At 38.6% G+C, this 12448-nt stretch overlaps 1 non-coding gene across 1 annotated transcript; it reads left to right on the top strand.

Moving 5' to 3' along the window:
* Window positions 1–10774: 10774 nt before the first annotated feature.
* Window positions 10775–10881, top strand: LOC128287526 (small nucleolar RNA R71). Its single transcript, XR_008278226.1, has one exon. It is a non-coding gene; the product is annotated as a small nucleolar RNA R71 (small nucleolar RNA).
* The last annotated feature ends 1567 nt before the right edge of the window (window positions 10882–12448 follow it).

Raw genomic sequence — 12448 nt, 5'->3', positions numbered from 1 at the left:
CACCTTTATAAACATGCTATATCACATAAAATAAGATCAAAATAATTTTCTTTGGCCTCAGAACAGTGGTTCCAAAAACCACTGTTCCGACTAGGCCTAAAATTGGGCTGTTACATCAAATCATACAGATTATCAATAAACCAAAAACCAACAGTTAAAAACCATAAAGTCCAGAGAGTCTCCAAAATTAAAAACTATCAAAAGAAAACCAAAATAAAAAATAAAACCATAAAACTAATAACATTAAAAAGTTTATGGTCTAGTGGTCACCATTGAGTCTCTGTCGCACCGATCTACCTAAATCTGTGGATTACCTATCAGAATAGACAAACAGATGTGAATTTACGTAAACTCAATGTGTAACCCAAAAGAATTAGGTATGCAAACATACAGAATCATAGACACGGTCAGAAGCAGATACAGATTCAAATTCAGATTCAGATCTAGATTCAGATTACAGAAACATATATGGAAAAATCCACCCCCATCCTCTACTCACCAACTCTGTCCACCCCATCACACTATGTGGGGTTAAAAACACCCACCCATCCCTACACACCATGTCGTGCCATTAAAACACATATCAGATAATATGCAGCCAAGCTGCCAAAATATAGGTGTTTAACGACGACCAGAATACTTCCTCCTCATATACAAATCCCACCTCACAATCATATACAGAAACAAATACAAAATAACACACTAGACTTGCTCAACATGCTTACGTACAGATATCAGAATAATCAGACATGCATAGCATTATCATTCTCAAAACAGAATATCAGACTATCAAAGCTATAGTTTTGGGGTTTGATTAGCCCTTACCGACCCTACGGTGGCCCATAATCGACTGGTATAGCTCGTGCGACCTTAGGGAAAATTTCAGTATTATGAGCTCACACATCCAAATTGGCCTTGGTCTAGCCCATATGACTCACACAGCCATGCACAAACCACCATACGATTGTGTCCTGTGCATGACCAAGCCTTTGTCAATCACACGGTTGTACATCAATCACAACCATCCACACGAGCTACCACAAGCCCATGTTGCGATGACAGTGCATTTTTTCAGCTTTTGCCAAAACTTCGTTTTTTGCATTTCAGGCATGATACGTGATATTCGTGACAGGTTTTAAATATTTATAATGAGTCGTTCTTGAAACTAACTATTATCACGATGAAGGCAAGTGTACCTATCGAATAGTAGTATAGTTTTAGCAAGACCGGATTGTCGAACCCAAAGGAACTAAAAGTACTAGTAATGACTGTATTTTTATTATCTAGCCTAAGAATAATGGGGTTTGTTTAAACTAACTAATTAACTAAACTAAGAAATCACAGAAAATAGAATTGGGGAATTACTTTTGGAAAAACGATTGAATTAAGACAATACCTAAGGAAAAATCCACCTAGACTTCACTTGTTATTTGACTCTGAATCAAATTATTTATTTAACTTGATCCATAGAAACCTAAGTTATATTATTATCCCTCTCGAGACTAACAATGTCTAACCCTAGGTTGAATAATTGAAATCTCTTTCTAATTAACTCCCTAGGGTTGAATTAACTCGATCTATGGATCCCCTTATTAGGTTTCACCCTATCTCTAGGCACGCAACCAACTCCACTTAATTATGACAAATGTACTCTTAGATAGGGTCTATTCCTCCTCTGAATAAGAGCTTAACTTGAGTCAATATCCTGGATTATCAAAACAAGAATTAAGAACACATAATTAAGAACAAGTCAAATATTTATCATACAATTCAGATAATAATAACAAGATCTATCTTAGGTTTCATTCCCCTTAAGTATTTAGGGGTTTTAGTTCATAACTAAAAAGTAAACATATCAGAAGAATAATGAATACAAAACATAAAGAAAAACCCAAAACTCCTGAAGGGAAATTGAGGGGAGATCTTTAGTCTTTATGATGAATCTGACTTCTGAGATGGATCAATCGGCTTTTCTTGAACAGTTCCCTGCCTCCTTCCCTCCGTGTCTCTTTTCCTCCTCCTCTAGGGTGTATTTATAGGGTTTGGAATGCCTAAGAACCCTCAAAATTGGCATTTTCTGAATTGGACTAAACTTAGGCTCGGTAGGGACACGCCCGTATGCGATTGCTTAAGGCCGTGGTCAAGCCTGTTAAATAGGCACGGGCGTGTGGTCCACCTGTGTGAGTCGTGCTTTGGTTCTGCCAAATTGACACGGCCGTGTGGTCTACCCGTATGAGGAGGTAGGTCGTGTTGATTTCATACGTTGGCCCATTTTCTCTGTTTTTGGCTCGTTTCTCGTTCCTTTCACTCTCGTATGCTCACCTACCCATTTCTCGTTCCTTTCACTCTCCTATGCTCACCTAAGTACAAAACATGAAATTAAGGCATTAGGAGTATCGAATTCACCAATTTTAAGGAAAATTCATCCATAAAATTTGCTAAGCATGGGATAAAATATGTATGAATTACGGTTTATCAAATACCCCCACACTTAAGCATTTGTTTGTCCTCAAGCAAAATCCTCAACTCATAATCAAAATAAATTCTTCTCAACTTATAATTTCTATCAATAATATCTCAAAATAATCCATAGGTAATCATACATTGAAAATTCAACTGAAAGAACATCAAAGTTTCAGACATTCGATGTTGAGCATTTTATCATGAAAACATAGGTGTCTCCCCTCATTTAAGTAATTACCTTTGACTCAAAATATCACAGAGCTTCACATCCTCACTAAAGATTCACTCAAATCACTCGAGGTGTTTAAGGACAACAAAATAAAGCACTCAATAGTCAATAATGAAGAGTCATTACCATAGGCTTGCATGAAAATCAAATCTCCACCACTATAAATTGAGATGAAACATCAATCAAACAGTCTTTAGAGGGTTGTAACGTGGCTTTGGTTAAAGGGTGTGGTCACAAGCTGAAAGAAAGGGTTAGAATCAAGATTGAATTGAAAAATTGCCTAACTAGAAAAATGACTAGTCATCAATTGCGTACAACAAAGCTTTTTCTCAGAATATGAAATTTAACTTCTTTAGCTCAAAATATCACTACTACTAATATGTATACATTTATTTTTTTATTTAACTTTTTTTAAAAAAACAAGTCAAATTATAAAAAAGAATAAAACATAGCTAAGCAATTATTCCAACTCAAATCTCGACAAAAATAGGGATCAAATTAATTTAGGGGATTTCAACAATAATGAGTTATGGGTTAATATCGAGGGTAAATCAATGAATGGGTTGTTAGGCTCAAGGGGGTTGACTAAGGGTTAATTGTGAAGGTAGTCTTTTATAGAGTGAGTGGGTTAAACCTAAGTGCCTTTATCATTTTGACATATCAAATCAAATGGTGTGGTCTTGACATGCATAATCAAGTAAGTTCTAGAATAGCAATTCAATACTGATGCACTCATAATGAAAGTGAGCATGAAAGAAATAATAGATGCTCTAAAGGCTCAAGATCTCACAAAAATTATGGCTTTTTGATGTTTAAACTTGTGAATCCCAACTCAAGATAATACCTAAACTTGAGGAAACAACCTAAAAGTTTTTAATTCTTCAAAAATCAACTTATCATGCTTGATTCCCTAATGTCTTAAAGTTTAAACCCTCAATGCATAAATGCCTATGTTTTAATTCAAGATATATTAATAAAAGTCATAAATCAATCAAAATTTATCCTAAACATGATATGAGCTTTTCAAGAGAACAAGGCAATCGTTCAGGGATTTTTCTAATAGTGAAATGAATTCCCCACACACTTAAGATGTACATTGCCCTCAATATACAAAGATAGATATGTAGAAAAGAAATATAAGAAAGGGAGAGAAGTGAAACTTCCTGAGTGATGAATAAATTTCCTTGAGCTGGAGTTTTGGAGAATAATAGGCGTGAGGGTGGAGGAGGATGCTTCGACGGTGGTAGAGGTTCATTACTCCATAAGTCCTACGCCAAAAGAATATTATATCTGAAGTTGGTTATGGTCGTGGTCGAGCAGGACATGGTAGTCGTGGAGAACCTTCCCCAGTGGAGTTTCGAGTCCCTGAGTAATAGTGAGCTTTAGAGCTCTTTATAACTATGATATAATCAGGAACTCTTTTAGAAAATATATAAGGAAGAATGATTACTCGATAGGAAATAGCCGAAATTCAAAATTGTTAAATAAAAATTATAAAACCTAATAAAAATAAGCTTAAAGAAAAATAAAAATTACTCCTAAAGTAGAGTAAAAGTAAAAACATCAAATAATAAACAAAAGTTTTTAAACATCTTCATCGCTAGATGGTTTGCGAGGTGGGGATGGCGATGAGATGTGGAAGTGCTGAAAAATCTGGTGTAGTGTAGCATCAATGTGATCGAAGCGCTGAAAATATTGCTGCTCGAATCGAGTTAGGCACTCAGAGATGTCAGCATATGAAGCTGCAACATGAACTGGACGAGAGGGTGGTGGTGGTTGAGACGGTGGGTCCTTATGACGTGGAGGGACATCATCAGTAATGTCTTCGGGGCCTCTTCCTCGGTGGATTGGGCGAGACGGTACTGAGGAGGGAATGTGCCACATTGTTTCTTGATCATCCTCATACTTAGCATGCTTGAGATGCCCTGTGGGGACATCTGGACCATGAGAGTAAGGGAGGATGATTGGGCTGCTGTGTTGAGGAGCCCCAAGTGCCAAGCCAACCGCGTCACATAGGGCCCAATGGAGATGACTCCCTTCCTATGCCGCTTCGTCTGATGCTAAATGGCGAGGGTAATGAAATAAGAAAGGTCTATGACGTGCCCGTGTGACATGCACCATAGAAAGTAGGCATTGTGAGTGTTGACGATGCCAGTGCTCTCTCTCCTTCCGGTTAACATATGAGCCAAAATAGCGTGTAAATACCTCAGAGAGGGAGGGAGAGCCGATGCCTTGGAGCGGCTAGGATTGTAAGAGGCAGCGCCGAGGGCGAGGGCATTCCAACACCTTGAAGAAGAGTGATGGATGTGGCGATTGAGAGCGTGGAGTTCATTCTCCTCTATGAACTCCTTATTGTGAAGGCCCAGTGCGGTTTTGAACTCTGGGACGTTCAACTAGCGGACTAGACCGCCGAGACAAAATTGGATTATCCTCGGGTCATCAAAGTGGGCCATCACGGTCTGAAGATGGAACTTTAAGCAAAGTTCCATCGTGAGTTCCAGATATGTCAGCTCGACAATCTCAAAGAAAAGCCCCCAACGGTTGATGGTGAGGAGGGCCTGAATTGCATCTGCGAGTTGGACTTGTTCTAGCGCGGCCCAGTCTATACAGCGGCCCACTTCCAAGGGTCAGGCCCGTAGAATCTGGAAAAGTTTTTCTTGGGGCCCAATGAGGAACTACAAGAAAGGGTGACAGATTTTTGCGGTAGGACCCGAGGAAGATGACGCTCCCTTCCTTTTCTTCGAAGCAGGGACGGCGGCTTTCTTTCCTCGTGATGATGACATATTAACCTATTTTGTAATAGCCAAAGTAAATGTGCCAAATAACCCTATGAGAATAAGTAATAGAGATATCTAAAGAATGAATTTGTGTGGGGTTAATAGCATGAAACCCATAGAAACAATAACCATGAATGAATGTAGCCTAATATACTGACTAAAAAAATAAAAAAATTACTAAAACAAAACTTAAAAATATACATTTATCTACTTAACTATGAATGTGCACGTAAAATAGTCAAATGGAGCATAGAAATCATGAAATGGGTAAGAACTTCAACATGAAAAGAATGATAACTACTTTAGATACGAAGTTTGAGTGATAGAAAGATGAAAATAACATGAAAAGTGAATATTACTATGATAAATAGCATTAGAAATCAGTAAAATAAAAGAGAAAAGAGTAAACAAACGCTAGAAAGAGGAGAATGAGCATCAAAAAATGGAGTGGGGAGCGGCGCACGGGCGTGGTAAGGAGGCTGTGTGGACTTGCAGTGGCTAGGGTTAGGGATTTTGAGTGAAGAAGGCAATGAATAGTACAGGGTATTTATAGATTTTAGGACACACGGCCAAGGAACACGCCCGTGTTCCCCAATTTTTTCCCATGTGATTCGCGAATTTTAAATTTGGGCGCGTCTGACAATTGGCCCACGCCCTTGTTTCTTGGGCATGTGGGTGCACATGGCCGTGTTGCACGGCCGTGTCTATCTTCATTCGCTTCTCCCACGCCCGTGTTAATCTAACAGGTTCGACCACGGTTGCTTGGCACGGGCGTGTCGCACACCCGTGTTAATTTGATAGGTTTGGCCACGATTTCAAGGCACGTGCGTGTTACACGCACGTGTTGTTTTGGCAGGTTCACCCATGGCCATGTCGCACGGCCGTGGCGATTTATTGTAGCCCGTGCTGGGAAAAATCTTTGCCCTGTTTCCACATGGCCTAATGCACACTCGTGTGCTAGGCCGTGTCTGTGTGGGAAACCTGTATTCAAGAGCTCTGTTAGTAAGTTAGGTGTTAAACACTAAAATTTAAAGAAGTTAATACAGTTAGCGCTCAGACTGCCTCCTTAGAAGCGTTTATTTATAGTCTAAGTTCGACTTACCTTTCCATTAAATGGTCATGGTGGTTTGAGGAGTTTGTACTCCTCATTCCTACTGTGAATCTCATCAAAATAAGGTTTTAGGCGAGTATTGTTTACCTTAAAAGTGTCGAACTTAGGATGATTTACCTCGACTGTACCGAATGGGAAAATGCTAGGCACTACAAGAGAGATTTCTTCATTCGGTTTGGTAATGACAATATGAGGATCTGTGGCATCTAATAAAACTTTATCTCCAGCCTTAAGTTGATTTGGAAAGGTATTGAGCTTGTTCCGGCGTAGTTTTGGTTTATCGTGTGTTCTCAGTTTATGGGTCTGCCACTCATCCAGCTCATCGATTTGTAGCCTTCGTTCTTCATGAATGGGTCCTCTACTATTGCTTGAAAATGGTTCATGTACTTCCTTCAAACTTTTTTCCTGCAAAGTAAGTTGCATCATATTGTCAGTTTTAGTAGAATGGTTTAGACAATCACCTTCAATTTTTGATGTGTTGCCAGAATTGCGAGCTCGAAGGGTGATTGTTTCGTCTCCCACACGAAGTGTGGGGTCATCTGTGCCAACATCAATAATCGTTCTAGCAGTTGTTAAAAAGGGCTTTCCTAAAATCAAAAGAGTGTTGCTATCCTCCTCTATGTCTAGAACAACGAAGTCAACGAGAAATATAAATTGATCGATTTTAACTAGTACATCTTCAACAATACCCATAGGAAATCTTATAGTTTTATCTACTAATTGAATGATCTTCCTAGTCTGTTTGGGTTTCCCAAGACCTAGTTGTTTAAACATTTTGTAAGGCATGACGTTAATACTAGCCCCTAAATCAGCTAATGCATTATTAACATTTAAACTACCAATTAAGCAAGGAATTGTAAAACTCCCTAGGTCTTTCAATTTGTTGGGTAACTTATTCTGAAGAATGGCTGAGCAAATTGCGTTCAGCTCCACATGCGACCTTTCATCTAACTTTCGTTTATTTGCTAGAACCTGCTTTAAAAATTTGACTGCGTTTGGCATCTGCGAAAGTGCTTCAATAATCGGTAAGTTAATATGTAGTTTCTTTAAAAGTTTAAGAAATTTTCCAAATTGTTCATCTGAGCAGTTTGGCATCTCCTGTACTTACTGATTTCTACTCATTATGGTCGACCTCACCTTTACCTTTACTTATCTCAGTTTCTTACCTTGGTTCTGGTACAAGTGTGACTAACCCTTCTTCATCTTGACTAGTAATTGCTTTGAGTTACTCCCTTGGGTTAGATTCTGTGTTGCTTGGCAAACTACCTTGTGGTTGTTCAGAAATCAATTTGGGAAGCTGTCCAATCTGAGTTTCGAGCCCTTGGATCGATGCTTGTTGATTTTTAAGTGCTGTCTCAATATTCTGGAAATGAGTTTCTGACACGATATAAACTTTGAGAGCATCTCTTCAAGGTTCGGCTTTTTCTCCTTCTGGTATGGTGGTTGCTGAAAGCTTGGAGGGGGTGGTGGTTTCTGATTTCCTTGGCCTCTCCATGAAAAATTGGGATGGTTCCTCCAGCCTGCATTATAAGTGTTACTATATGAGTTATTTTGGGATATAGAGTTATTGTTACTGCAATGCCCCAAAAACCCCGAAACCCAAAAATCTTGAAATCTCAAACTTTCTTTGTTTTCGGTTTTGATAAAAATTATGTTTTTATGTTCCTAGCCATGTGATAATTATAGTAGGTCTTAATTAAGGTTTAAGTTCGAACCTAGGAATAAATGAAATTATAGTTTAATTATTAAAAGAATTAGGGTTGGCAAGTAGGTGGGCTTTTAAATAAAAATAGGGGAAAAATAGCATCAAAAAGCCTTATGAAAGAGTGGCTAAGTGACGCCACATAGAATGCAGAGAGGTGGCGTTAGTAGCTAGTAAGGAGGTCCAAGGTTTGAATCTTATTTTTTTGTTTTAGAAGTTTAATTTTCGCTTTCTAGAAGGATGGAAGTGGCATGAAGATGGACTCTAAAGGGAGTGTTCAGAAGAGAAAATTAAGGAAAGGATCAAGAGGTTATCAGAGAGAAAAACAAGGAGATAAGAAGGGAGAACTGATGGAGCCGAATTGGTAATTGGGCATGGAAAATTTAGCTATAAGGGCTATAAATAGGGGCCGAATACAAAGTTGCCAGGCTACTGCCAAAATTTTTCTTCACCTTGTTGCCAAAAACCCCTTTCTCCAAAAGTCGAAAACCCTTTTGTTTTTCTTTCTTTTCTTCTTGCCGATTTCTATTCTTCTCTATACAATTTTCTTTGTTTCACTTAGCCGATTTCTTCTTCTACTCTTCTTCTTTAATCTGTACCAAATAAACCTTATTCACCATACTAAGTTTGAAAAGCCAAAAAGCCGAATCTTTTAAAGGCTGAATACTCTTTGACCGAATCTAGTGGAATTAGTATCGGATCTTAGCTCTCTGACGAATTGCTCTTTAGGTGTTTGCGGTTTTGATCTAGGAGTTGATCGTTGTTAGTGATTTAAGAAATGGCTGATCGCGCAAGGTAAGGTTAATGTGAGGTTTCGGTTTTAGTAAGGATATGTATTAAGCATGCGATTAATGGAAGGGTGATATCGTTTGTAGGTTTGGACTAAGGGAATCACAGCACGCTTGCTTACCAGGTTTGGACTAAGGGAATCGCAGCATGCTTGCTTACCAGGTGTGTACATACACTGCACACACATTATGTATCGGCAAAGGCCGAATGCCAAAAAGTTGAAATGCCAAAAAGCCGAAAGTTTGGCTACGGTAGTCTTGCAAGCGCGCGAACACTCGTAAGGGGGAGACTGATAGGTTGCCTGAGGCCCATGGTCAATTCCGTGGACTTGGGTTGTGATTTGGCCATATGGGCCTGACGGGTTGTTGGGCCCATAAAAGGCAAAACTGAATGTTGATGCTATGTGATAAGAACTTGTATGTGAGCATGATTATGAATGTGACTGGGCCTAACGGGCCATATAAATGTGATTTGGGCCCAATGGGCCATATACAGGTGATTTGGGCCTAATGGGCCATATGAATATGACTTGGCTTAATGGGCCAGATATAGATATGTGAAATTGTTTGGGCTTTGTAAGGGGTTTTGGGCCTAGTATATGATATCCACATAAGACTTAATTAATATATTGCGACCGTGGACAAGTCAAAGGGTTAAGGTGTGGCAACGGGTATATGCATGTCTAGGACTGAATCTAAGGAGAGCTTGGTACTTAAGCGGTCTTAATGACTCACCTCCTCTTCTCTGGAATCCTACCTGGTGCATAGTGTTCGTTTATCTTAGCTGACGGGACTCGTTAACGGGCCAAGGTAAGTGAAAAACATAATTACGGGAAAATTATCGAAATGCCCCTTATGGTAAAAATGACCAAAATACCCCTACGTGTAGAATGTAAGTTTTATGGATGTGACATGCATACACATGATAATCTGCTTAGGTTGCATATGGGTGGGAATTATGGAACAGAGGAAGTATATGAGGATCGCATCGTTGCTTGACAATCGTGGATTCATCGACGGCTTTTAAAGCCCAATATGTAAATGAAGGTAGTTCTACAGCCGAGCTACCATGGTGTGTGGGCTGGGTGGGTCGATATTCATATCCCCACATGGTGTGACGGGGGACGGAATTGGTGTGTAGCGGATGGATAATTTGGATGGGATTGCATTTCATGATTGATGAATGATGTTTTTTTTTGAATGCTTGTTTTTGCCGAGGGTTGTACACACTGAGTTTGCGAAAACTCACCCCCCTCTTTTATTTTATTTCCAGGTGATGCTCAGTAGAAGGTTCGATGTTTGGAGGGACTCTGGGTGGCCGCATAGCAAGATAATACGGACTTGGTCTTCCTCGATGCTAGGTTGAAGGGTTGATACTCTGTGCATGCTCCTCCTCCATTCGAATCGCACCTCATCACTAGATGTACTTGAGTAGAACCACACAAACAGTCAATCATTTTATTTAAGAGTTCTACTTGGTTAGATAGCATAGTAACCGCATCGAGGTTGAAAACACCAGCTACTTTCGTCGACTTTTTTCTCATAACTTGTCACTGATAGTTATTCAGTGACATCTCCTCAATAAATTCGTAAGCTGCCTCAGGTGTCTTATTATTGATAGTTCCTCTAGCGGCTGCATCAATCATCTGCCGAGTCAAAGGATTTAGGCCATTATGGAATGTTTGAACCTGTAGCCAAAGCGGTAACCCATGGTGAGGGCACCTTCTCAAAAGGTCCTTGTATCTCTCCCATGCATCGTAGAGTGTTTCTAAATCCATCTGCACAAAAGAAGAGATATCATTACGTAATTTAGCCGTTTTAGCTGGTGAAAAATATTTTAGTAAAAACTTTTCAGTCATTTGTTCCCAAGTAGTAATTGGCCCTTGTGGTAACGAGTTCAACCACTGTTTAGCTTTGTTCCTTAATGAAAAGGGAAACAACCAAAGACGTATGGCATCATCAGAAACGCCATTGATTTTAAATGTATTGCAAAATTCTAGGAAATTTGCCAAGTGAGCGTTGGGATCCTCGTCCTGCAAACCATCAAACTGAACAAACTATTGTATCATTTGAATTGTGTTAGGTTTCAGTTCAAAATTGTTTACAGCAATAGCAGGTCTAACTATACTTGACTCAGTTCCTATTAAATTAGGTTTAGTATAATCATACATAGTGCACGGAGCAGGATTTTGATTAACAACAATTGCAGGAGGTAGCGGATTTTCTTGGTTTTCATCCATCTCCTCGGTTGGGGTTTGAATATCGTTCTCTTGCTCATTTTCTGTGTATCTTATGCTTCGCCTTATTTCTCTTTGGTTTCTGCGAACTGTGCAATTGATCTCACTGTCAAAAAGTAATGGTCCTGACGGGTTTCTTCTAGTCATAAACTATAAAAAACTTGCCAGAAGAAAATAAATGAATAATTAGAAAAGAAAATAAAAATTTTAATTGCAATAAAAGTAAAATGGCTAAAGTAATAAAAATCAAGTGTTCCTAATATCTTAGTTCCCCAGCAAAGATGCCAAAAACTTGATACGTGATATTCGTGACAGGTTTTAAATATTTATAATGAGTCGTTCTTAAAACTAACTCTTATCACGATGAAGGCAAGTGTACCTATCGAACAATAGTATAGTTTTAGTAAGATCGGATTGTCGAACCCAAAGGAACTAAAAATACTAGTAATGACTGTCTTTTTATTATCTAGCCTAAGAATAATGGGGTTTGTTTTAACTAACTAATTAACTAATCTAAGAAATCGAAGAAAATAGAATTGGGAAAAATGATTGAATTAAGACAATACCTAAGCAAAAATCCACCTAGACTTCACTTGTTATTTGACTCTGAATCGGACGATTTATTCATTTAACTTGATCCGTAGAAATCCGTAAGTTATATTATTATCCCTCTCGAGGCTAACAACATCTAACCCTAGGTTGAATAATTGAAATCTCTTTCTAATTAACTACCTAGAGTTGCATTAACTCGATCAATGGATCCCCTTATTAGGTTTCACCCTAATCTGGAAAAATCTTGTCACCATATCTCTAGGCGCGCAACCAACTCTGCTGAATTATGACAAATGTACTCTTAGACAATGTCTATTCCTCCTCTGAATGAGAGCTTAACTTGAGTCAATATCCTGGAGTATCAAAACAAGAATTAAGAACACATAATTAAGAACAAGTCAAATATTTATCATACAATTCAGATAATAATAATAAGATCTGTCTTAAGTTTCATTCCCCTTAGGTATTTAGGGGTTTTAGTTCATAACTAAAAAGGTAAACATATCAGAAGAATAATGAATACAAAACATAAAGAAAAACCCAAAACTCCTGAAGGGAAATTGAGGGGAGATATTCAGTCTTTATGATG

This window comes from Gossypium arboreum, chromosome 13 (genome assembly GCF_025698485.1).
Source record: "Gossypium arboreum isolate Shixiya-1 chromosome 13, ASM2569848v2, whole genome shotgun sequence".
Lineage (NCBI taxonomy): Eukaryota > Viridiplantae > Streptophyta > Magnoliopsida > Malvales > Malvaceae > Gossypium > Gossypium arboreum.
This window is presented reverse-complemented; position numbering and strand designations above follow the sequence as displayed.